The following is a 22,159-nucleotide window of genomic DNA, read 5'->3' on the forward strand; positions in this document are numbered from 1 at the left end:
ATGGATTACCACTTATGTGGTAATTTGTGGGCACTTTGTTTTTGCCAAAGGGGATGACTATACACTTTTTGGCATTTAGCTTGAGGCCATGGCTCTGGCACCAGTTGTCTGTTTCTATGAGGCCCTTTTGGAGGATGCTTGTGTTGGCTGGAGAGTCGATTATGGCGCCCAGTTTGCAGTCATCTGTGAACTTGGTCAGCCACAGTCCTTCTGTGTTGGCCTATACCTCCGAGAAATATATACCTAACAAGAGAGGTCCCAGGACTGAGCCTTGTGGGATACTACTTATAACTGGTTTGGAGTCTGACATGGCTCCAGCAATTCTAACCATGTGGGTTCTGTCCTTGAGCCAGTTTGCAATCCATCTAGTGACATAGGGGTTTATATTTAAGCTGGTGAGCTTACCCATAATGCCCGCGTGGGGTATTGTATCGAAGGCTTTTGCGAGGTCCAGGTAGGCTGTGTGGACCACCTTCCCCTCGTCAATGGCCTTGGTGACTGTTTCAAAGAAATCAACCAGGTTTAAGAGGCAGGATCTGCCCTTAAAGCCGAACTGGGTAGGATCCAGTATCTGTAGGTCCCCAATATCTTTATTTATGAGGTCCATGATGATCCTTTCCATAGCTTTGCAGACCAAGCTAGTCAGGCTTATGGGGCGATAGCTTCCAGGATTCATTGAGCACCACCTTTATGGAGAGGGACCACTGTTGCTGTACACCACTCTTTGGGCACATATCCTGTAGTAAGGCTGAGACTGAACAGTAGTTTTATGTTTGTTGGAGTTCATGTAGGACACAGCCCGGGACACCGTCTGGTCCCATTGATGCTGTGTTTTTTGCTTTGGAGAGGGCGGCTCTTACCTGAGCATCTGAGATGTCAGGGGGGCAGCACTCTGCTGGGATAGATATTTGCCCTTTTAGTGGGGAGGGGGGGGTTTGCGCTGAACCTGTCAGCTAGGATGTTGGCGATGTCTGTGGGTTCGGTGTATTTTTTGTCATTTTGTACTAATTCTGAGCATATCTGGGAATTACCACCCAGGTTCCTAACATAACTAAAGAAAGCCTTGTGATTATCCTTAGTGTCCTGTGCAATTTTTCTCTCGAAGCTGGCCTTAGACAATTTTATGAGTGCCTGTAGTTTTTTGCTAATACTGATCAGTGATGCCTTCCCTTTTTGGGATTTTTCTCTATCATTTAGTAGCTTCCTCCTTCTATTGTATAGTTTGTTTATGGCTGGGGTCCACCAGACAGGACGTCTGCCTTTGAAGGATTGGGTCTTGGTTTTATTTGGGATCGCATGATCCATGCATTCCTGAAGGTGTTCATAGAATGCGTTTATAAAGGATTCTGTGGTCTGGGACGTATTTTCCACAGGCCCGGGGGCTTTGAAGGATTCCACCTCGGTTTTGAGGAGTGTGAAATTTGCTTTAGAGAAGTTTTTCACTGTAGTTTTCTGGGCAGGGGGTGGGGTCGGGATGTGAATATCCAGTGAGATTAGTTTATGGTCTGATCTTACCAGTGAGGGATACACTTCTGGTCTGGAGCATAGAGTCCCCATGTTGGTGATGATCAGGTCCAGTATGTTTTCCCCTCTTGTGGGAGTGGTAACAAGTTGTTCCATAGCATTTGAGTTTAAAAATTCTAGGAACCTTTGGGCTAGGGTGTTGGAGCTAGAGTAATGCTCCCAGTCTGTTTGGGTAGTTGAAGTCACCCAATATAATGGTGTTTGGAGAGACCTTCATATTTTCCAGTGTTCTCAGGAAGGCCGAGTGGGGTTCCTGGGTTTGGGAGGGTGGTCTGTAGCAGGCTATAAACTAGAAGGCAGTTTTACCCACTGTTAGTTGCACATGGATAGTCTCTGATGCTTTGTGCTTTGCCACCAACCTGGAGGTGTGGGTATCTTTGATGAATATCGATACTCCCCCTCCTTTTGTGGTTTGATCCAAGTTTTGGGGCCGAAAAGCATGGTATGGTGTATAACCTGGTAGTGCTGGGGTGCTCTCGGGAGCCCTGAACCAGGTTTCTGTTACTGCACAGATATCGATATTCTCCATGCTGAGGAGAGTTTCAAGTGCGTGCATCTTGAGGTTTAGACTTCTGGCGTTGAGTAGCATTACTCTTAGTTTCTTATCCCTTGTGATACCTATGGAGGTGGGTTTGTCTTTTGAGCCTTGCCTAAAAAAGGCACTATGGGGGTAGCAAGAGCCTTTGCCAATATCCGAAAGCCCAGGGGTGACAGGTGCAAGCCGTCCCTAGCGAAGCATAGTGGCTTGTCGAGCCTATCATCCCAAGCTGACAGGCATTGGATCCCCTTTGAATGACACCAGTACTTAAGCCAATTGTTGAAATTGATCATCTTGTCTTCATATTGTGGCATCATTCTTGGTGAGGGTAAGATGCTACTCAAGGTCAGGATTCAATTCCTGCTTCAAATAAGGCTACTTCATATTGCTGTTGGAATTATTGGTGTTGAGTAGTAAGTGGTGTTGAGTGGTAAGTGTTAAGCGTTAGTAAAATGCCCCAGTTAGTTATATCTGGTGGTTAGTGCTAGTCCAAAAACTCTGTACCTTGGGTACAAGAAACAATAGCCTGACTTCTCTACCTATACCACCACTATTGAGTCAAGGAGTTGAGTCCATAGCTCTCAACGGTCCAGATTTTCACAGAATGTCTGGAATGTTTGGCTTATACTTTTGGTCTATTCCCCTTAAAACTTGTGGCTTTCTGGAAAATCGGTGAGAAATGAACTCACTAAATAATGACAGCCATTTAAGTTCGGCTTCCTATCTTTTAGGAAATGCATGGTAAATTTTATTCTAGCAACTTTCTAGGATTATACAAGCAATGTTTAACATGTGTCCCTAGTTTGGGCCTTTGTTCTGCCCCCCCTATAAACTGTGGCTTTCTCTGGACTTCCTGCGCTGCAAAGTTGAGAGATATAGCCGAGTGTCAAGTGGATTTTACAAGGAGCTGAGAGCTTCAGAAGATAAGTCTAGTGCTGCTTATGCAAAGTATGTTTGCATTGTTAGCACAACAGGTAGTATACATGCTTTTGATGCAGAAGGCTGCGAGTTCTACTGCCACAGTATGTAGATGGATTGCTGATACTGTACTGTGTTGTACTTTAAAGGCGGTGGATGCTGCAGTCCCGAGAATGTCTTCCTTTGGCGGAGATACCTAATAACTATGAACCCGTTATCAGCTTGCCATCTATTCTCTATTGCAATATTAGCAGCTTATTTTTTAATGAAACATAGGCAATTTCTTCAAAGGCAACAGGCATTTTATTTGCACAGGAAACAATGAAATATAAAGTTGTTTGCTAGCAGCAACCTCTTCATTAGTTACAAATCTTTCTAATGTGGAATTATTTAGATGGCTTCTGCAGTGATCTTCATATTTAATAATATTGGTGGATTGTAATGACAAAAGTTTGAGTAGACTTTTATGATGGAAATGTTCTGAACTGGGCAGTTTTGTCATTATTGGTTCATACATTTTGTTTCATTGCTTACTGGAAACTTGCTCAAAACCAATTTAAATTAAGCTCTAACATGTATTAAATTATATTCTTTGTATAATACTATCAGGAAGGTGAATCAAAGAACGCATGCATGTTTGCATGGTCCTAAATGTGAGTGCAAAGGGCCTAGGATATGAAAAAAGCCCTAAGGTAAACTATATGCCACTGGCCAGATGCATTTTTTTGAATGCATTTCAATGCTGTTTCAATGAATGTGAGTTTCAAGGGAAGAGTAGTTTTAATGCTAAGTCTGTTTTCATTGTAAGACTGTACTGTTTGTTTAGCAAAATGTCTCGGTGTTTGTGCTATAAAATCTAAAATAAAAGTTTTAAATGAAATCTAAATAATTATTGTAGAAGTAAAGCATAAAGCAGTATGCACATTACAGTGTTTATGGTAAATGGGGAGAAATAGCCAAGTAATGGGACACTGGAATGGCTGCGAGGGAGCCCATTTGACCATGATTTTATGAGGGGGGGCAGCAAACTCAGAGATGGCCCTGGGTGGCACAAACTCTAGCTACGCCACTGCAAGAGAGACCAGTCACCAGTGGAGTCCCCCAAGTTTCTGTGCTGGAACCTCTCTTGTTTGGCATCTACTTTTCTGAATTAAAAGCCAATACCAAAGGCCTCTGGCTGATTAAGTTTACAGATGACTGCAAGACAGCCGTAGTCTTTGGATCCTCAAATAACTTATACAACTGGGAACAAAGCACAACAACGAAGAACAAAATGAAAACGGAGCTCCGTCAGCAGAAAGTAATTTATTAACCAACAGCGATAAAATGAATTGACCCAGGTTTCGTCCCACAATGGCCTTTTTCAGAATGACAAAAAATACAAACAAGCTTCCCAAATTTATACAGAAAACCCAACCCTCTAATTAATCAATAAATTAATTAATGACTCAGTTAAAAAACTCTTTAAAAACAAAAATCAGAGTGCTAAATATTAAAGACATTGCTGTAAACACTTGCAATAAATCACAAAAAAGCAAAAAGGTGTGAATGAAAAACCCATTTTTTTTTTATGAACCATTAACTTCTACCCAATATATGTTTTAACTTAGCAAAGGCACAACGGTTGTATAGTTGTTAATACCAGTGTAGTTCTGTGCATCCAACCTAATTTGCCATTTCATCTCACATATATCCAAATGCATGTCCAAAATCCTGCCCTGTACCATCACCCTTGATTTTTTGCAATACACAAAACTTGAAACAATGACTACCGTTACCAATAATGTGTCTTGCTAATGCATTAGTAGGCTTTAGATGCCTAATATTTAAATTGCACTAATTCTCTCTCTAAAATACCTACTGTTTTTTCCTGTATAAAAGACGGGACGGTCCTGGCATTTAGCCATGTAAACCACATTTTGAGCGTAACAATCAAAATGTCCTTGAATGGTTATGTGATAGTTATTAACCATAAACCATAACATTTCTCACCTGTGATTAATATGTATTGGCATGTGGAACATCTTCCATGGTTAATAACTATCACATAACCATTCAAGGACACTTCGACTGTTACGCTCAAAATGTGGTTTATATGGCTAAATGCCAGGACTGTCCCATCTTTTATACAGGAAAAACCAGTAGGTATTTTAGATAGAATTAGAGAGCACAATTTAGATATTAGGCATCTAAAGCCTACTAATACATTAGCAAGACACATTATTGTTAACAGTAGTCATTCTTTCAAGTTTTGTGTATTGCAAAAAATCAAGGGTGACGTACAGAGCAGGATTTTGGACATACGTTTGGATATATGTGAGCTGAAATGGCAAATTAGGTTGAATGCACAGAACTACCACGGTATTAACGACTATACAACCATTATGCCTTTGCTTAAGTTAAAACATATATTGGGTAGAAGTTAATGGTTCATCATAAAAATGGGGTATTTTCATTTGTCACCTTTTTGCTTTTTTGTGATCTATTGCAAGTGTTTATAGTAATGTCTTTTTAATATTTAGCGCTCTGATTTTTGTTTTTAAAGAGTTTAACTGAGTCATTAATTCATTTATTGATTAATTAGAGGGTGGGGTTTTCTGTATAAATTCTGGAAGCTTGTTTGTATTTTTTGTCATTCTGAAGAAGTCCATTGTGGGACGAAACGTAGGTCAATTCATTTTATCGTTGTTGGTTAATAAATTACTTTCTGCTGACGGAGCTCCGTTTTCATTTTGTTCTTCCTCAAATAACTTATCCTTCCCACAAAAGGTGTCCCCCCAAATAAGTAACTAGTGCCAAAATCATGGACAAACTAAATGCCAAAGAAATGCATTACTTATCCTTTTGGAAGCTATCCTAGGTAACTACCACACTGACAATTTATCCCTGAGATTTGATCCAGTTGTTCAGAATTTGGGAACTTATGTGGACAGTGACCTAACTTTTGATCATGTCCATTTTTCCAAGAAAGTCCTTCTATATTGCACAGCTTATAAACAAAGGTATTGAGTCGAGATCTAGGGAGGTCATCTCCCTTTACTCTTATTGCACAGCTTATAAACAAAGGGATCGTGTCTAGATCTAGGAAGGTTAACTCCTTTTACTCTTCCTTCGTTATATTAGAATAGAATGCTCCATTTGGCATTCATCTGTCTATACATATGCAATAAATGGAATGCTCACAGAGATACCTTACTAAAAGGATGCAAGAATGAAAAATAAAATTAGGCGAACACCACGGCTGAAAACACAAAAAGCTTTTAATAAGACACAAACAATAGCAGATACAATCGGTAAGAGCTTTCACAGTCATAAGACTGCTTCTTCAGACCTAGCAATAAACATTTATTGCAATCTATTTAAAATCCAAGTTAACCAATCAGAAGAGACATTAAAAATAACAGTTCAACAAATTAAAATCACTCTCAAAACATTACACTCTATATAAAGAAATACAAACTATAATCATAACTAAAGTAAACACCCATCTTACACTAACTATATATTCATGTATCCACCTCTCAGTAAAAATTATCTAACATTGTCAATACCCCAGTCATAAAAATCAGTCCCACATCTTCCATTATATTACTAGCCATTTGAAACAAACCATTCAAAAACAATTTAGTATCCTTAAAAATAGTTTACTGCAACAGGACAGCTTTTTCTCTACATAGATTGAGAGTTTTGTGGCCCACCCTCTGCTCAACATGTCTCTGAATTTAGCAAGAGATATAGTTTTTTGTTCTATAAATCCTAGTTGAGTACGAGAGGTAGAGATTTTAGGAATAACACTGAAAAATAAAGAATGGATCGTACGCCTGAATGCATTAAGTTTTTCTCTTTAAAGTGTACACAGAGATCTCGGCCACTCACACATTAACATTTATGCATAGACTTATTATTGTATTTATAGATTTTTGCTTTGATATTTGTATACATATTTAGTATAAGAGGGATGTTGACTTGGATTATGATTATAGTTTGTATTTTCTATATGTAGTGTAGTGTTGTTTTGAGAGTGATTTTAATAATTTGTTGAACTGTTACACTGAATGTACCTTCTGATTGGTTAACTTGGGTTTTAAGTAGATTGCAATAAATGTTTATTGCTAGGTCTGAAGTAGTCCATGAAGGTGCTTACAGATTGCACCTTCTGTTGCCTGCATTTTATTAAAAGTTTTTTTTGTGTTTTCAGCCATGGTGTTCACCTAATTTTTTCATTTTTGAATCCGTTGGTGCTTTAGTGCATTCTTTGCCAGCCTGTTAGCTTTATTTGCTACTGTTAAAAGGATGCAAGGCCTAAACATGTCCTACATGGACTGATTTGAAGACATCACTATACATAGTAGTCTACAGACTGCTGAGAATTTACCTGTATCTGGTATGCAAGGCATCCTCTGACCTAGTATTGATAGATATACTGCACATCAGCAAGTCAAATGGCATTAGAAATACTCTCTAGGAATGTAAACCTCTTCTGCATCAACAGAAGAGTTTAGAGGAACTAGTTTCTCTCACAAAAGATACTGCTGCTATGGAATTTAAGAGCAACTTGTTCAGGAAACAAAATGTACCCCAGATTTCCCCCCTGTACTACTAATGGAGGGAGGCAGCAACTAAATACTTTATCCCATGTATGGGTCATCTCAAATTATCTATGTTATTTTCTCAGCTGTTCTCAATTGGGGTGATACATAGTTACAACCCAAAGGAAGGATAAGAGCAATCTCTAATCAAATGGGATAGGTTAAAATCAAGCACAAAAAGGGAAACTGGCTAGGCTTAAAATGGCCCAACAAGGGTAAGTAGCCTAGTACTTACCTATGAACCATAAAATCAAAATGCCAGGCTCTGTGGGGGGGGGGTCTTAAAATGACACTTCAAGAAAATGTTATAGTTGGTGGGCATAGCCAGGATACAACTAGGGTAGTGTCACTTTTCTCCCTACTATGCTTCTACAGACATTTCGGACAGGAAATTATATTTCTAAACAATTCTGAACTTAGAGTGACTTTCCATAAATCATGCAGTACTTGATTGTTATCAATTAAATTTTTTACATTCCATTCACCTGTAAAAGTTTTCATGGGAAATATTCATCACTGTATCCAGCCTTGTAATTCGTCATACAAAGGTAACTTTTCAAGATTCTGTACTTAAAGAGATTCATTCAGTACCCAACATTCAAGAATTAATCACACAAGATAAATTGGACACGAAAATGGAGGATTTTAAACAGAACTGTTCCAAACAAATGGATCAAATCAAAGGTCTGCAGCTGCAGGAGACCCATATATTAGGTATCAAGGATTCTTTAAATGACATAGAGGGAAGACTGATTGAGGATGAAAATAGAGCTCCTGTTAAAGCAAATACTCTTCTCCAAGTCACAATTAATGACTTCAAAAACAGATCTCACAGGAACATCATCCATATATCTGCATTACATGAAAAGAAACTGAAGATATGATTAATTTATCTTCCTGGCACCCTAAAATTTAGACTTACCAGAAGTACTCTCATTCAGAAGAGAAAGAGCACAAAGATACGTCATCACTTCTGCATCTAAAAACACTTCTCAGAGGTCTATTACTGTTAATTTTTTTTCCTCTCAAGATAAAGAACTTGTTCTTATGGCTGCCTGAGCTAAATTACCACTCAAAATAGATGGGTGCAACATTTGTTATGATAATGACTATTCTGCAGCAGTAATATCCAAGACAAAGCCAGTTCTTCCTCTCATTAGAAAAGTTAAGAAAAAACTAATAAAAGTGCATCTACAGTTTCCTGCCAGATTAAAAATTCTCCTTTCAAATGAAACTAAACTCTTCAAAAATCCAAACCCTGCACTGTCGTATCTAAAAAAAATAAAATATTAGAATGGGGGATATGGACTGGTTCATTATATCACTGAAGAGACAAGCAGAGAAAAATGGAAATGGATGGAAAGAAAATTAAAAATTAAATTGAGACAAATGACTGGTTTCTTAGTTTATAAAGAAAATACAATGCTAAAAATTGCTTTTCTCCTGATATAAATATGTCTATTCTTTAACTTTATATATTTTTTTAAATACTGGAAAAGATTTCATACTCGTCTATAACAAACAGAAGTTACCAAATCAGCAAGAAGTCCACTACTACAAGGTAACGTAACCTTTTTAGGTTATGCATGCCCATTTTTATAAACAACCAATACTTTCTTGATATAACAAATTATTAGGTCTTTTTTAGTCTCAATCCTTAAAGGAAGCATTTAGCCCCTATACAAAAATGTACAGTGGTGGATGCAACACCACAGAGGTTACCATTAAGCTAATGTATGCTTTGTGTTGGTGTGTCAGCTGTAGTTACATTGAGTTTGATTACATTAGTTTACATATCTAATTCTCAAAGTTGTCTTATTCCCATAAATAGTAAATTTACAAAAAAAAGAAAGGAGCTTGTGCTCAAAGTTGCATTTCATGTTTTAAAAGCATTACAAAGTGAAAAAATGCCTTACAGGGGGACAAATAAACATTTTATGAATGTAGATGTGGCCCTGACTGACTAATTCAGTGTAACGTGTGAGGAGTTGCTTTACCATTACTAATAGTATAAGCTGAAAGTTGTTTACATTATTAGTGCATGGACTTGGATAATGTGTAGCTGTTGTGCCTTACCAGATGAATTGCTGTATGTTTTTGTAGGAGGGGGATAATTCCATTCTCTGTGGATTTATTTCATGTTATAGTTTGAAAATGAAGTGGTTGTGATGCTTGGAACAGATTTAAAATAATTTCTCCTTATAAATATGTGTTCCTTAGTCTTGATAATGAGATGAAACATTGTCAGAGAATTAGAGAAACATGTCTGGTTACAACATGTATTTGTAAAAAGCATTTTTTTTCTCTCTCGTACTTGAGCTTTCTCATCTTACTAAACATTTGAAGCTTTCTCTGGTAAACAGCTCAAGTTCTGTGACGTTTCACACCCATGCAGAGAATCACAGCTGTTAACAGCTTATGATTATGATTGCTGGATAGCTTTAGAAAATTAATTTAATAGGTGGAACCTATGAATAATGCATTAACTCAAATGTCACTATGTTTAGTGTTGAACAAAGTCAATAAAACCATAACAATGTGAACGAGGAATACAATAAGGCAAACTGAGATTTCTGGCTAAAACTAAAATCCAAGTTATATTGTACTGTTAATTCATCATAAGTTAATAATATAATTCACTATCCTATAGTAGGTTACCCAAAGTTTCTCTTAATAGATGATTAGTTTTGATAACTTTTCTTGAATGAAAAATAAGCATATGGACATACTATTTCAGTTATATAAAGCAGTATGGTTTGTTACACAAGACAAAGGATAAGAAAGCTATGCAAAGCATGCAAACTAAAGATTTGGTGAATCTTGTATTTGCATTAAGATCTGTCAGAGGTGTTGCTGTATCATTTAAAAAGGGAAACAAAATAATGCTGCATGTACCGTGATATATTCTTGAGTGTATTTCTTGAAGACTATTTGGATGTACTTAAGATGTTTCATGGAAGCATTACATTAATAGTGATGCAAACACGTAGGCAACCTTTTTATTACAAGCTTGATGTTAATCTCATGAGTATGTTATCCATTACACTTGAAGTTATCATATATAAAACAAACAGAAACAAACTTTATGTTTAATAGGGATGGCATAAGATGTTAGTTTATTATAGTAAACTGCAGAGTACAAATAGTAATACATTTGTTTAAATGTTTCATGACATCTATTAAATTTTCAATGAATGAAAATAGACTATTCAGTTAAGAAATTGATCTTTTGGTGAGGCATATAATAGGAGTCTAACTGCAGTACAGCAGTTTCTCACCCTTTCAAGAGCACAGTAGAGGAGATTCAAGATTGTACAGTTATTGAATAAGAAATTTTATTTCTCTTATTGTTTTAATGAACTTATAAAAATGAGAAATATGCAAGTTAAACAACTTTGTGACATATTTCTCAGATTATAACCTCTAACGGAATGGTACAAATAGCTTCACTGCACTCCCCGCCCCCCAGATGGAACTAGCAACTATGCAGAGTTCTACACCAGAGTTTTATACAACCATCTGTATAACTGCACTGGTTCGGCCGTACCTGATGGGACCAAAACAAGCTCCTCAAGGAAGAGCAAACCTGCCTGGTGGACAACTGCCATCAACAGGATTTACAATAAGGGAAGAAATTGCTATCCAAGAGTGGCAGGGAGTGAGCCCTAAACTGGAAGCACTCCCTCATCAGGTTAAACAAGCTAATAAGACTTCTTGTGAAGTCCTCCAAAGCAAACTACGAATCCAAATTAGATTCCTCAACTAAGGACAACCATGAGGTATTATTTCATGATATCCATAACCTAAAATGAAAGGCCCAGATTTGTGCCAAACTGGTAGTTAATGATACCACATATACTGAGTCTGTCGATATAGTTAACCATTTGGCCAACAGGTTCTGTGAAAACTTCACTTTTGTCACGACCACACTTGCACCATGACATCCCTACCACCTGTCACTGGATCTATATTATAAGATCGACATTTGAAAACATCAGACATATGGCTGACACCATATGGTCGACATCTTCAAACATCTACCTTATAAAAAGACAAAAAAAAAAAGAAAAAAGTACCCCAACGGGTTTAAGAAGTCCACAAGGTTCAACAGTTATGATCTCCCTTACACAAGACAAAAGATAAAGCTGTGCCCTCCACACCCCCCGCTACTTAAATATACCAACTCCGAGACTGCACTACATTGCAGTAAACAGAAATCTCCCCTTACGGAGATTTCCATTTACACGCTTGAGATTCTGAGCATTCAATATTCTCGTGTCGACAATGTCAAATTCGACTTTCAAGAAAATAATATAGACCCCTGTCACCAACCTTGCATCTCTAAAGAGCAGGTCACAAATGCCCTCGCTAAGCCCAAAAATATATCTGTGGGACCTGATAACATCCCAGGCTGTGTCCTATATGGGCTCCAACAAGAATTAGCAACACGATTGGGGAATCTCTTCAATCATAGTCTAAACCCTGGCTTAGTCCCAGCTGAATGGAAAATTGCCAGTGTTATTCCCTTGCACAAAGGTGCTGCTTCCACTGACCCTGGGAACTAGAGACCTGTTAGAGTGACTAATCCTATCTGCAAGACCATGAAGTGGGCCATCATGGATCTCATCAACAAAGATACAGGTAATCTTAAAAGACTTGACCCTATTCAGTTTTGATTTCTCCAAGGGAGATCATGGCTGTTGAACCTGGTGGACTTCAAGATAATTACCAAGGCCATTGACATGGAGAAAACTGTGCATACAGCCTACCTAGGCTTAGACAAGGCTTTAGACACCATCCCCCACTCGGGCGTCATTGGCAAACTCTCCCAGCTGGGTATGAGGGGGTCCAAATGGAGAGACAAAAGTCAACAAGCAAAGGAGAGTAGTATTGCTAAAACTGAATTCATCCTCAAGTCTTGGCGATTACCTTCATGAGGCAGCACTGTTTTTCACAAAATCTCACCAAGTGACATGGATATATAGACTGTATTTGTTATAGCATATATCATGGACAGAATTAGGTCCAAAATTAAAAAAACTGGGCGCACAAGACTGAAAAAAATGATAGTGTAGAATCCTTCAAATTGGGAAAGATTCCTACAAAGGGGCCAGGCCCAGGGGAAGGATGGCCCCCTATTGTAGAAGGAAGTAGCAGTCCACAAAAATCTCAAAAACTGACAAGCCAAAAAGAAGAGCCATAAAGATGACTGAATGGACTATTGAGGATAAAAAATAATGTATGTTACTATTATGCAAAAAGGCCAGAATTTCCAGACAGAGGATATACAAAAATACTGAGAGAAATTTGAGGAAAGAAAGATACTTCCACAAGAAAAACTGTCAGAAGCTTCAAATAAAAATGTATGTTCATTAATATACATATCCATTAATATAACAGATTTGTGAAAAACATTATGTAGACCAACAAACATTGATCTGTTTGAAAAAAGAAGCTTCCGAGGAAGTGCAAAAATATAAACAAAACCTAGAGAATTCTGAAAAGTATAAAGAAATATGGACATGGGAAAGAAACATTTAATATGGTGCAATATTTATGCAAAGTAAAAAAAACAAATTATTCAATAGAAAAAAAAGGCAGCCCCAAAGATATTCAAAGAGAAATACAGTCAAAGGCATCCAGATATGGAAAATTTCACAATAAAAAAAAATCACAAAGAGGAAATGTAGAAAAGATGATTAGTAAAGCAGAAGTTAAAAAAAAATAGAAGCTGAAGTTATGGAATGCCTGCGAAGTGAAGAATTTGGTGTAGAAAGTCTAACAGGTTAGATCACAGCATGATGGAATGAGTCCCCCAAGTAAGGAGAAACAAAAAGATCAGGAGACATCCGAAGAAGAAATATGGACATGGGAAAGCAAAATTTTGTATGGTGTAATGTTTACACAAAGGAGGAAGCAAAACTAGTTAATACAAAAAGAGCAGCAGCAAAGATATTTGAAGAGAAATACAGGCAAAGGAATCTGGATACAGAAAACTTTAAAAAAAAAACAAGATGACAGAAGAAAAGTAGGAAAGATTAGTAATGGAGTAGTTAAAGAAATAGAAACGGAGGTTATGGAGTACCTGCAAAGTGAAGTATTTAGTGTAGAAAATCTAACTCGAAAGCACCACAGCAGGATAGAGCAATAGACATCCAAATTAAACAGAAACTAGTGGTGAAACGGGAAGCAACTGGTCAGTTGCCATATTAAGACATTTTGGAGTCTTCCACAGGAAATCAGTATAAACATTCACTTGAAGCTGGGCAGCAAGGGAAGGTCAGGAAACCATGCAACTGTGACGCAGTCAATGTTGAGGAGTGATAGGCCAGTGAGTTCCCATATGACAGAGCAATAAATGATACAGGATGAAATTACAGAGAATATGCCATGGGACAATGCAATACAACCTTTCTATAGAATACCCGCAAGAAATGGAGAACAAAAAAGGTGCCCTCAGTTTAGAAGAAAATGAGCTAAGAGTAGAGTTACTAGCTTTAATAGAGATAGAAAGATCAATAGAGATAGAAAGACTTAACTGATAAATGAATACAGTAATTAGGACTGTTCAGAGAGATCCATGCAATATAACAGAAGTAAACAGCATATATTACTATGCAGCACTAATTTAGTAACATAGAATTTTACCACAAGAACACAGGGTAGTGAGGGAATGGAAGGGGACAAATTGAATACCATCATGGAAGTAATGAATAGAGAAAACTATAAGGCAATTAAGACAAGAAGTGTCACTGTTAAAGGAATACAGAAGAGGGAACAGATCAACAAAATACTCAAAGACAGACATGATAAAAGCAATGTGCAGTATTATAAAGGATCAGGATTTATCATGCACTACTGCAAATAAACTAAATATCAGCGCAGGCAGAAAACCTTATAAGATACACAGATAACTATACAAAGGAAAAGTACAAAGTAGGCAGTTTAGTGATGACCCAAAAAATGTTTTATACTAAACTGGGAAACAAGGTAAAAGGAATTTAAAGACCACCAAAAAAGAATAAATATATACATTTTGGAGAAGTATCTATTAAGATACTATGGAACAAAGATGCTAAATGGGCAGAAGTAAAAGAAATAAGTATTTCAAATGTACAGGATATGAAATGGGATAAAATAACAGCCAGAGAGATTGAAACAAAGTTAACAGCGTCTAAATGAAAAACCCCAGGCCCAGATGCAGTACCTAACTTCTGGTTAAAAGTATTAACATCTGTGCATGTAGATTTAGCCATGAGTAAGAACTATTTATATGTGCACCCTCAACACACACCAACCTGGCTAACAGGATAAAACAATGTTCCTATTTAAAAGTGAACTTGCAAGCTACCCTAAAAATTATAGACCAATAACTTGCCTTCTGACAATGTATAAACTATACACTGGAACTGATGCCGACAGAGCTCATAGTCATTTAGAAGAAAACTCAATTATAGCAATAGAACAAAAGGGCAATAAAAAGTCTTATGGAACAAAGGATCAATTGTTAAAGTCACAGAGAACTGTAAAAAAGGGAAAGAATCCAAGTATGGCATGGACTGACTACAAAAAAGCATTTGATAGTATCCTATATTCATGGATAAAAGAGTGCTTAAAAATGTACAAGATGCACCCTACATTGATAATCACAGAGACCATGAAACCGTTGCAAACTACTTTACAATTAGGCCATAATGGACAAATTTATTATTCTGGGAATAAAAATTCAAAGGGGGATAGTCCAGGGTGACTGTCAATGTTGCTCTTTTGCCTTGCTCTTAACCCATTAAGTTGCCTGCGTAACTTACGTCATACCTATAATATGGCTCCCAATAAGCTACAAAGAGTAAAGACTTATCTTCTCATTGTCTATTTATAAATGCATAGCTCATCAGATGAGGAAGTGAAAGCACAACTGCAAGTGAACCTATGAAGTAGTGAAAACTTTTTCAGGTGATATAAGAATGTCATTTGGTCTCGATAAGTGTGCAAAAACAACCTTTAAAGCAGGACAGCTGCAGTACAAGAAAACATCAGGTTGGGACAAGAACGTGATATAGAAGAACTTGAGCAAGAGGGAGTTTTAAATATTTGAGAATTGAAGGACCAACAATAAAACAAACAAATGTGAATACAAATTAGCAAGGAATATTTTTAGAAGACAAACCTGAAAATAGTGCTGACATCTAGGTACAAACCAATTTGCTCTTCTTGCCCTAACTTGCAGTTTTGCCGTGACCGATTGGCCACAAAAAGGTGTTGGATAGATTAGATAGGAAAACAAGGATGCTTCATGCGTGAATGATTTATAAAAATCAGTGCATACCAATATTATATATTCCCAGTTCCAAAGGAGATAGAGGCCTCCTTGAAACTGATTACATGTATAGCTCTGCAATCACAGGACTGCAGACATATCTGCTGACCTCACAAGACCCAAACATAGAGAAAGTCTTAGTCTACCAGAAGCATATCGCCGTCAAGCAGGAATGGAAATCAAACCTGAAGTAAAAACCAGGCTGCAACTTAATGTGGAAAAAACAATACAAGATAAAAGATCAGATGAGAAGGCAAGAAATGTGGAAAATGCATAAATATAGCTGCAACTATAGAAAACCCCTAGAAGAACATCATGTTTAGGATCGAATGCAAGAAAGGTTAGGGAGAGGAAAATTCAAACCAAAATATGAGACGTTAATATTGGTAGCCCAAAACAGTGGGCTATGTACACGTTGGTTTACAAAGTCCATTGAACACGTGGGAGAAACAAACAAATATAGGTTTTGTAAAACAGAGTTGGAAACAGTTGCACACCTGGTTGCTGGTTGTGATATACTAATGGCATAAGGAATTAGTACTGGAAGGCATAATGTGGCAAGACCGTTGCACTGGGGATAGTGCAAACATAACATTGAAGCTGAAAAACACTGTAAACATGAGCCACAAAGCATCATAGAAAATGATGCTCTACATCACAAGGGATCACCCATTACCAACAGTTCAAAAGACAGATGCAAGAAAACCAGATCTAGTGGTCCATGAAAAGACGACAAAAGTAGCATTGATTATTGAAATCGCTACACACCGTGACTATGATGTCCTGCATACAGAGAGACACAAGGTCATAAAATATCAAGATTTTCAGGCAGAAATAAGAGCAATGTGGAAGAAAGATACCCACACAATTGCAATAATAGTAAAGCCAATGGGTCTTATAAAAAAAATAATCTACAAACATATTTAGATGCGTTACCAATACCTATAACTCCATACGAATTGCAGGAGGAGTCATTACTGGAGAAATTGTGGGTGCTGTGAAGAGCGCTTCTGGCTGACAAAGATTGAAACAATAGTAATTTCATGAACTTTAATCATACTTTGACTTGGGAATGGGGTTCATTCCAATCATGGCATTAGAAACCCAAAAGATTTAGAGAAATTAAAAAAAGACTAGGTATCTACCCTTGTATTGTTAGATGGGTCGCTAACTGGCTTACTGATGGAACAAAGTCAAAATAGGGGAAATCCACCTCCATCAGCAAATTTGTAACCAGTGGTATTCCACAGGGATCAGTCCTGTGACCTCTACTGTTAGGAATCTATTTCTCCAAAGTACAAGCAAAAACAGTCTGTGGCTGACAAAGTTTGCTGACAACTTCAAACTTGGAGCAGTCATAGAATCTCCAAATAAAGTCAACATCCTACAAAAGAGTCTTAAATGATTGGTGCCAAAGTCATGAACTTCAACTCGGTCTAAAAAAATGCATCATCCCTTTTGGTAAAAGTGATGTTCCTGCTAACTACCACATTAATAGCAGCACTCCAAGTACAGACTCAGTGGTGAGAGACCTGGGTGCACAGCTCGACAGCAACCTTATATTTGATCACCATGTCTCCACAGTGGTAAGAATAGCAGTCTATACTGCTCATCTCATAAATAAGGGCATTGCCTCTAGAAAAAAAGAAAAGTTACAAACTCACTGTACTGTTCCCTCACCAGGCCAATAATTGAGTACAGTACCCCTTTTCTCATATACCTTTCAGAGCACCTGCAGCAAGTGGAGACACCACAAAGGTTCCTTAACAAGGAAAATTTAAGGTCTTCAGCATCTGCCCTTTGTGGATCATCTGAAATCACTGTCACTTTATTCCATTTCATACAGACTACTCACGGGTGATATCGCTGCCTTGCATAAAATGCAATTTCTGATCCTGCTTTATTGGACATGCTGCATATCTGCAATTCAAATGGTATACAGGTTATGCACTTCGAAGAACGTAACCTGGTATGTGACATTAATAGAACCTGACAGAGCTAAAGCTGCATCTCCAAGTTACCACCCCTTCGCAACAGACTCCCACTTCATGTCAAAGCACCTCATTGGCCTTCTTCAAATGTAATCTGGGATGATTGGATGGGTAAATGAGGTTTGGAACAGACCATTTTGTCAGGGACATCTTCAAGGTGGGGCGTTAGAGTAGCAGAATTTGGGAGGATATGGTGTGAGCAGGGTTAAATAGGAATGGATGAGGTTTGGGAGTAAGTGAGTTAGGGAGGGGCTTAGAGGATGTTAAGCAAGTGCATCTGGAGTAGGAGTTGCATTTTGGCGTGAACTTGCTACATTGCAGATTTACATCCATGACGACCAGTTGGTACTATGGGATCAGGTAGGCTGTGGATTAATAATACGTGCAGGGAGAAAAGTAGGTAGGCTTAATTTATTCCTTCTGCTTTCCTAGCTGGGTAGTATCATTGGGGGGAGTGAGTATTTTGGGTAGTAAATGGGTGCCTTGGTAGTGGTATTCTGGGAGGGAGCTCGGTGGCAGAACTATATAGTAATGATATAGAGAGGAAGGGGGGGGGAATAAAATATATATGTATATATATATATATATATATATATATATATTTATATTTAGAGAGAGAGAGAGAGGTCTAGGACACATGCTCGACTAGCATATGTCCGAATCACAAAGCATCGAACACATACACAAAAGCACTCAACATCGAAAAGCACTTCAGTGTATGTGTAGTTCAAACAAATCTATGTTTCTGCATGGGGAATTTGCTCCCCTGCACCCCCCCCCACTTTATTATTCTCACTCAGAGATAACACTACAGTGGGGAAAAGGGAATTACCCTTACCTGCACTGTAGTCCAATCTACGAAACAGGCACATACACACAGAAGTGCTTGTCGATGTTAAGCGCTTTCGTGTATGTGTGTTCAATGTTTTGTGATTCGGATATATATATATATATATATATATATATATATATATATATATATATATATATTTGTTGGGGATAGTGTTCTGTAGCTTTCCCTGTGTTGTGGGTTTTAAGGTAATGGTTGTGGGCTTTATTGTACTAGTTTAGTGGTGATAGGGTTCTATAGCTTTCTGTGTTGTGGGCTTTATTGTACTCGGCGGTGATTGTGTTCCGTAGCATTCCCTGGGTTGTAGTCATTGGTTGTAATAGGGTTCCGCAGCTCTCCCTGTGTTGTGGGCTTTATTGTACTCTGCGGTGATAGTGTTCTGTAGCATTCCCCGGGTTGTAGTCATTGGCTGTAATAGGGTTCTGTAGCTTTCCCTGTGTTGTGGGCTTTATTTTGTATTATACAGTGTGATTCTCTGACTGGGTGATAGGAATCGGTAGCATTCCCGGAGTTGTGGGACTGCATTTGAGTGTCAGTAGTTTCACTGGCTGCGAGATTATGTTCCTTCAGGCTCAGCGCATGTGTGGTATTTTTGAAGGCTTTGTGCTGACATTGTCACCAGTTAAATGGGGTGGACTATTTCTTCACTTGCTTATGGCGGCCCTGCTGCACATTGTGGTGGTGAAAGAGCTGTTCATGGACTTATGCATTGCTGCTGCCAGGGAGGGTGGTTCGTGTTTATGAGCTGGTAACTATCCAGGCCATTAACTGTGTTGGTGGTTGATGGTTTAATGGATGAGTCTTTTCTTGGTTGTTGTTGGCCACTCTTTAGGCCAGGGAGTTAAAAGCCGCAGCTCGAAGTGCCTCACTGGACTGGCAGATCCTTCCCCTCTACTGGCTTGCCTTTGGTTGGTGCAAACATGAAAGGCCTCAGTTCTTTACTGTTTCCTGCAGTTATTTTTTAATTTAAAGTGGTAATGCGTATTGGTTAGCTGCTGTATTTACTGGGATAACAGTAAGTGTTAAGATAGTCTGCGTTTATTCCAGAAATTACAAAGTAATTTTTTTTTATTAAAATTTGAGTAGGATAGCTAAAATGTTTTGTGTTTCCTTTGCAGAATGCATAGGTGATTGTAGTAGATCTTTGCATGAAATGTGCATGGTCTGTGCACTGTTAATGCCATGGATGTACTGTATTCATAAGGCAGCAGGTAAACCAGAGCATAATGTGGGATCAGCCATTTGGTTATTTTCTGGCGTGGACTGTTATATTTTTATAGTGCGAGTTGCAATGAGAGGTTAATCTATGTTCTTGGGGTAGTAAAGGGCTTCATAGTTGACGGCTTGGTGGTTGTGGAAGATATTTTCACTGCTGGGTAGTTTTGTGGGAAACTGTGTGCGATTACTGGCTTCTATAGTGTGTCTTCCTGGTTGGCGGCTTTCTCAAGCTTTGTGCAATTTATCAGTATTTGCCACTTTTTATAGGGAGATATGCAGTATAACCCACAGGGTAATTTATTACATCAACATAGGTACCCAAGTTCCATAGAACTGCATAATTTTGGGGAGGAATGTATTTCTTAACTGATAGATGTAAAGATGTTTTTAAGAAGCAGAGCCACACTACATTTCTTAACATTTGGTTTAAAACTATTGCTTGTACAATTGTTAGCTCACCTTCAAACACAGATACTTGACAATGACAACTACTAGGTGAACTCAGTATGCAGTCATTAACAAAATGTAGGTAACAATCCCTGCAACATTAGACTATATATCAAAGAAATAGATGCTAAAAAAAAAGTAAGCCAATTTTGTGTGAGGCAGTTAACAGTTTTACTTTAAGAGGAAGCTTCCACTACTTCCATTATATGGTTTCGGTTAGAAAACCAGTTGGCTAACCCACAGATACTACAGGGATTTGTATTAAGTTTAGCAATCTTATCAATAACACATGTACAGCCCAGGTGCATGCTCTGATTAAGTGATTTGCTACGAATGGAACAACAGGCAAACAAATGGAAGAGATTGGCCCCTGTATTCTGGGTGCAGAGAACGAACTTCACTACACAGTGCATGTGGTTGCATTTCCCATTGATGTCAAGGGTATTGCATTCCATATTTTAGTTTAAAGTATTTTTCCCTAGTGTGATTGTTTCGATGTGGATGTTGGCTTGGCTTTAGGGGAGTGTTTTGTTTGAATGGGGGGCTTTGGCACCGTGTTCGGTTTCATCTGGGTTTGGGTTTTCGTTGGTAGGAGCAGTCTATTATGCCCATCTTGTGTGGAATTTTTCAACTTATGCAGTCAGCGGTTTTTGTGGGCTCTGAGCCTGGTTGTGGATGGGTGTCACTGCGCATGTGTGGTGCCTCACAGTCAGCAAGGGGCTGCTATATCTTTCAACTATCATATTTCGTGGTACGCTAATGGCTATTTGGGACAATATTTATTTTAAGAGTTAAAGACCAACATGGAATGCAGTTGACTAGTATGATGCATCTCTTTCTGTTCAAAGTAAAGTTTATGTTCATAAACAGTATGTAATTGGGAAATATTGTTCACAGAGAGGGTGCTTTATTAATGTTGACTGACTAGATAAGTGTGCACTTTTGTATTTTGTTTACTCCCCAGTCTAAAGGGTAGTTAATGATTTCATGCTATACTTTTTTTTTTATCTTTCACATTACTGGGGGAATAGTTTGATTGGAAATGTGAATGTGCTTACTGAAGCAAGCATTTGCAGAAGTCACAGCTATGGTAAAATGACCAAGTTAGGTGTATGAAGTAAAAAGCCCTACTTCTTGCAAAGAAGGCTGGCACAACTCTTAGCAGCTGACTATTCTGCATTTGTGACATGCCTTATCTAACACTTGCATTAGTTTAGGGACAAAGGTGGAATCCCAGGGGTGTATTTTCTGTTTCCCATCCAGTTAACCAGGTAGTGCTTGAGAATGGATAATGAGGTACTCTGAGTGGAGAGGGAATCTATTCCACAGACGGGGGAAGTTTGTGAGACACAAATCTCTCCTGTTAACAAGTCCTATTGATGTCACGAACCAGGTTGAGGTTAGGCTTGTGGGTTACTCGGGTGCACATCTGCTATTCTACTGGCTGTCTAGGTTTGGGGGAGCAATATATTCAGGCTATACCTATTTGGGCTTTGTCACTCCCTCTCCCATTCTTATGGTTTTGCCCAGATTTTGCACCCAGAGGTTTGTAGCCATCTGTTGATGAACATGGTCATATTTTCTACTAATTCTGTTGTTTGTGTTGTATCATTTGGGGGGTATAGTGTCAGAGTAATTTATGCCTGGTCCATATTGTTTGCATAACCAAGTGTACATTTGGTGAGCATGGTATGCTCTGGTCAGGTCTAAACTTAATCATTAAAATGTTTTGATGGTATGTGTGCTAAGAATTTACAGTTTCCTTTC

The sequence above is a fragment of the Protopterus annectens genome, chromosome 9.part0 (assembly GCF_019279795.1).
Source record: "Protopterus annectens isolate FY-2018-M chromosome 9.part0, PAN1.0, whole genome shotgun sequence".
NCBI classification, from domain to species: Eukaryota; Metazoa; Chordata; order Ceratodontiformes; family Protopteridae; genus Protopterus; species Protopterus annectens.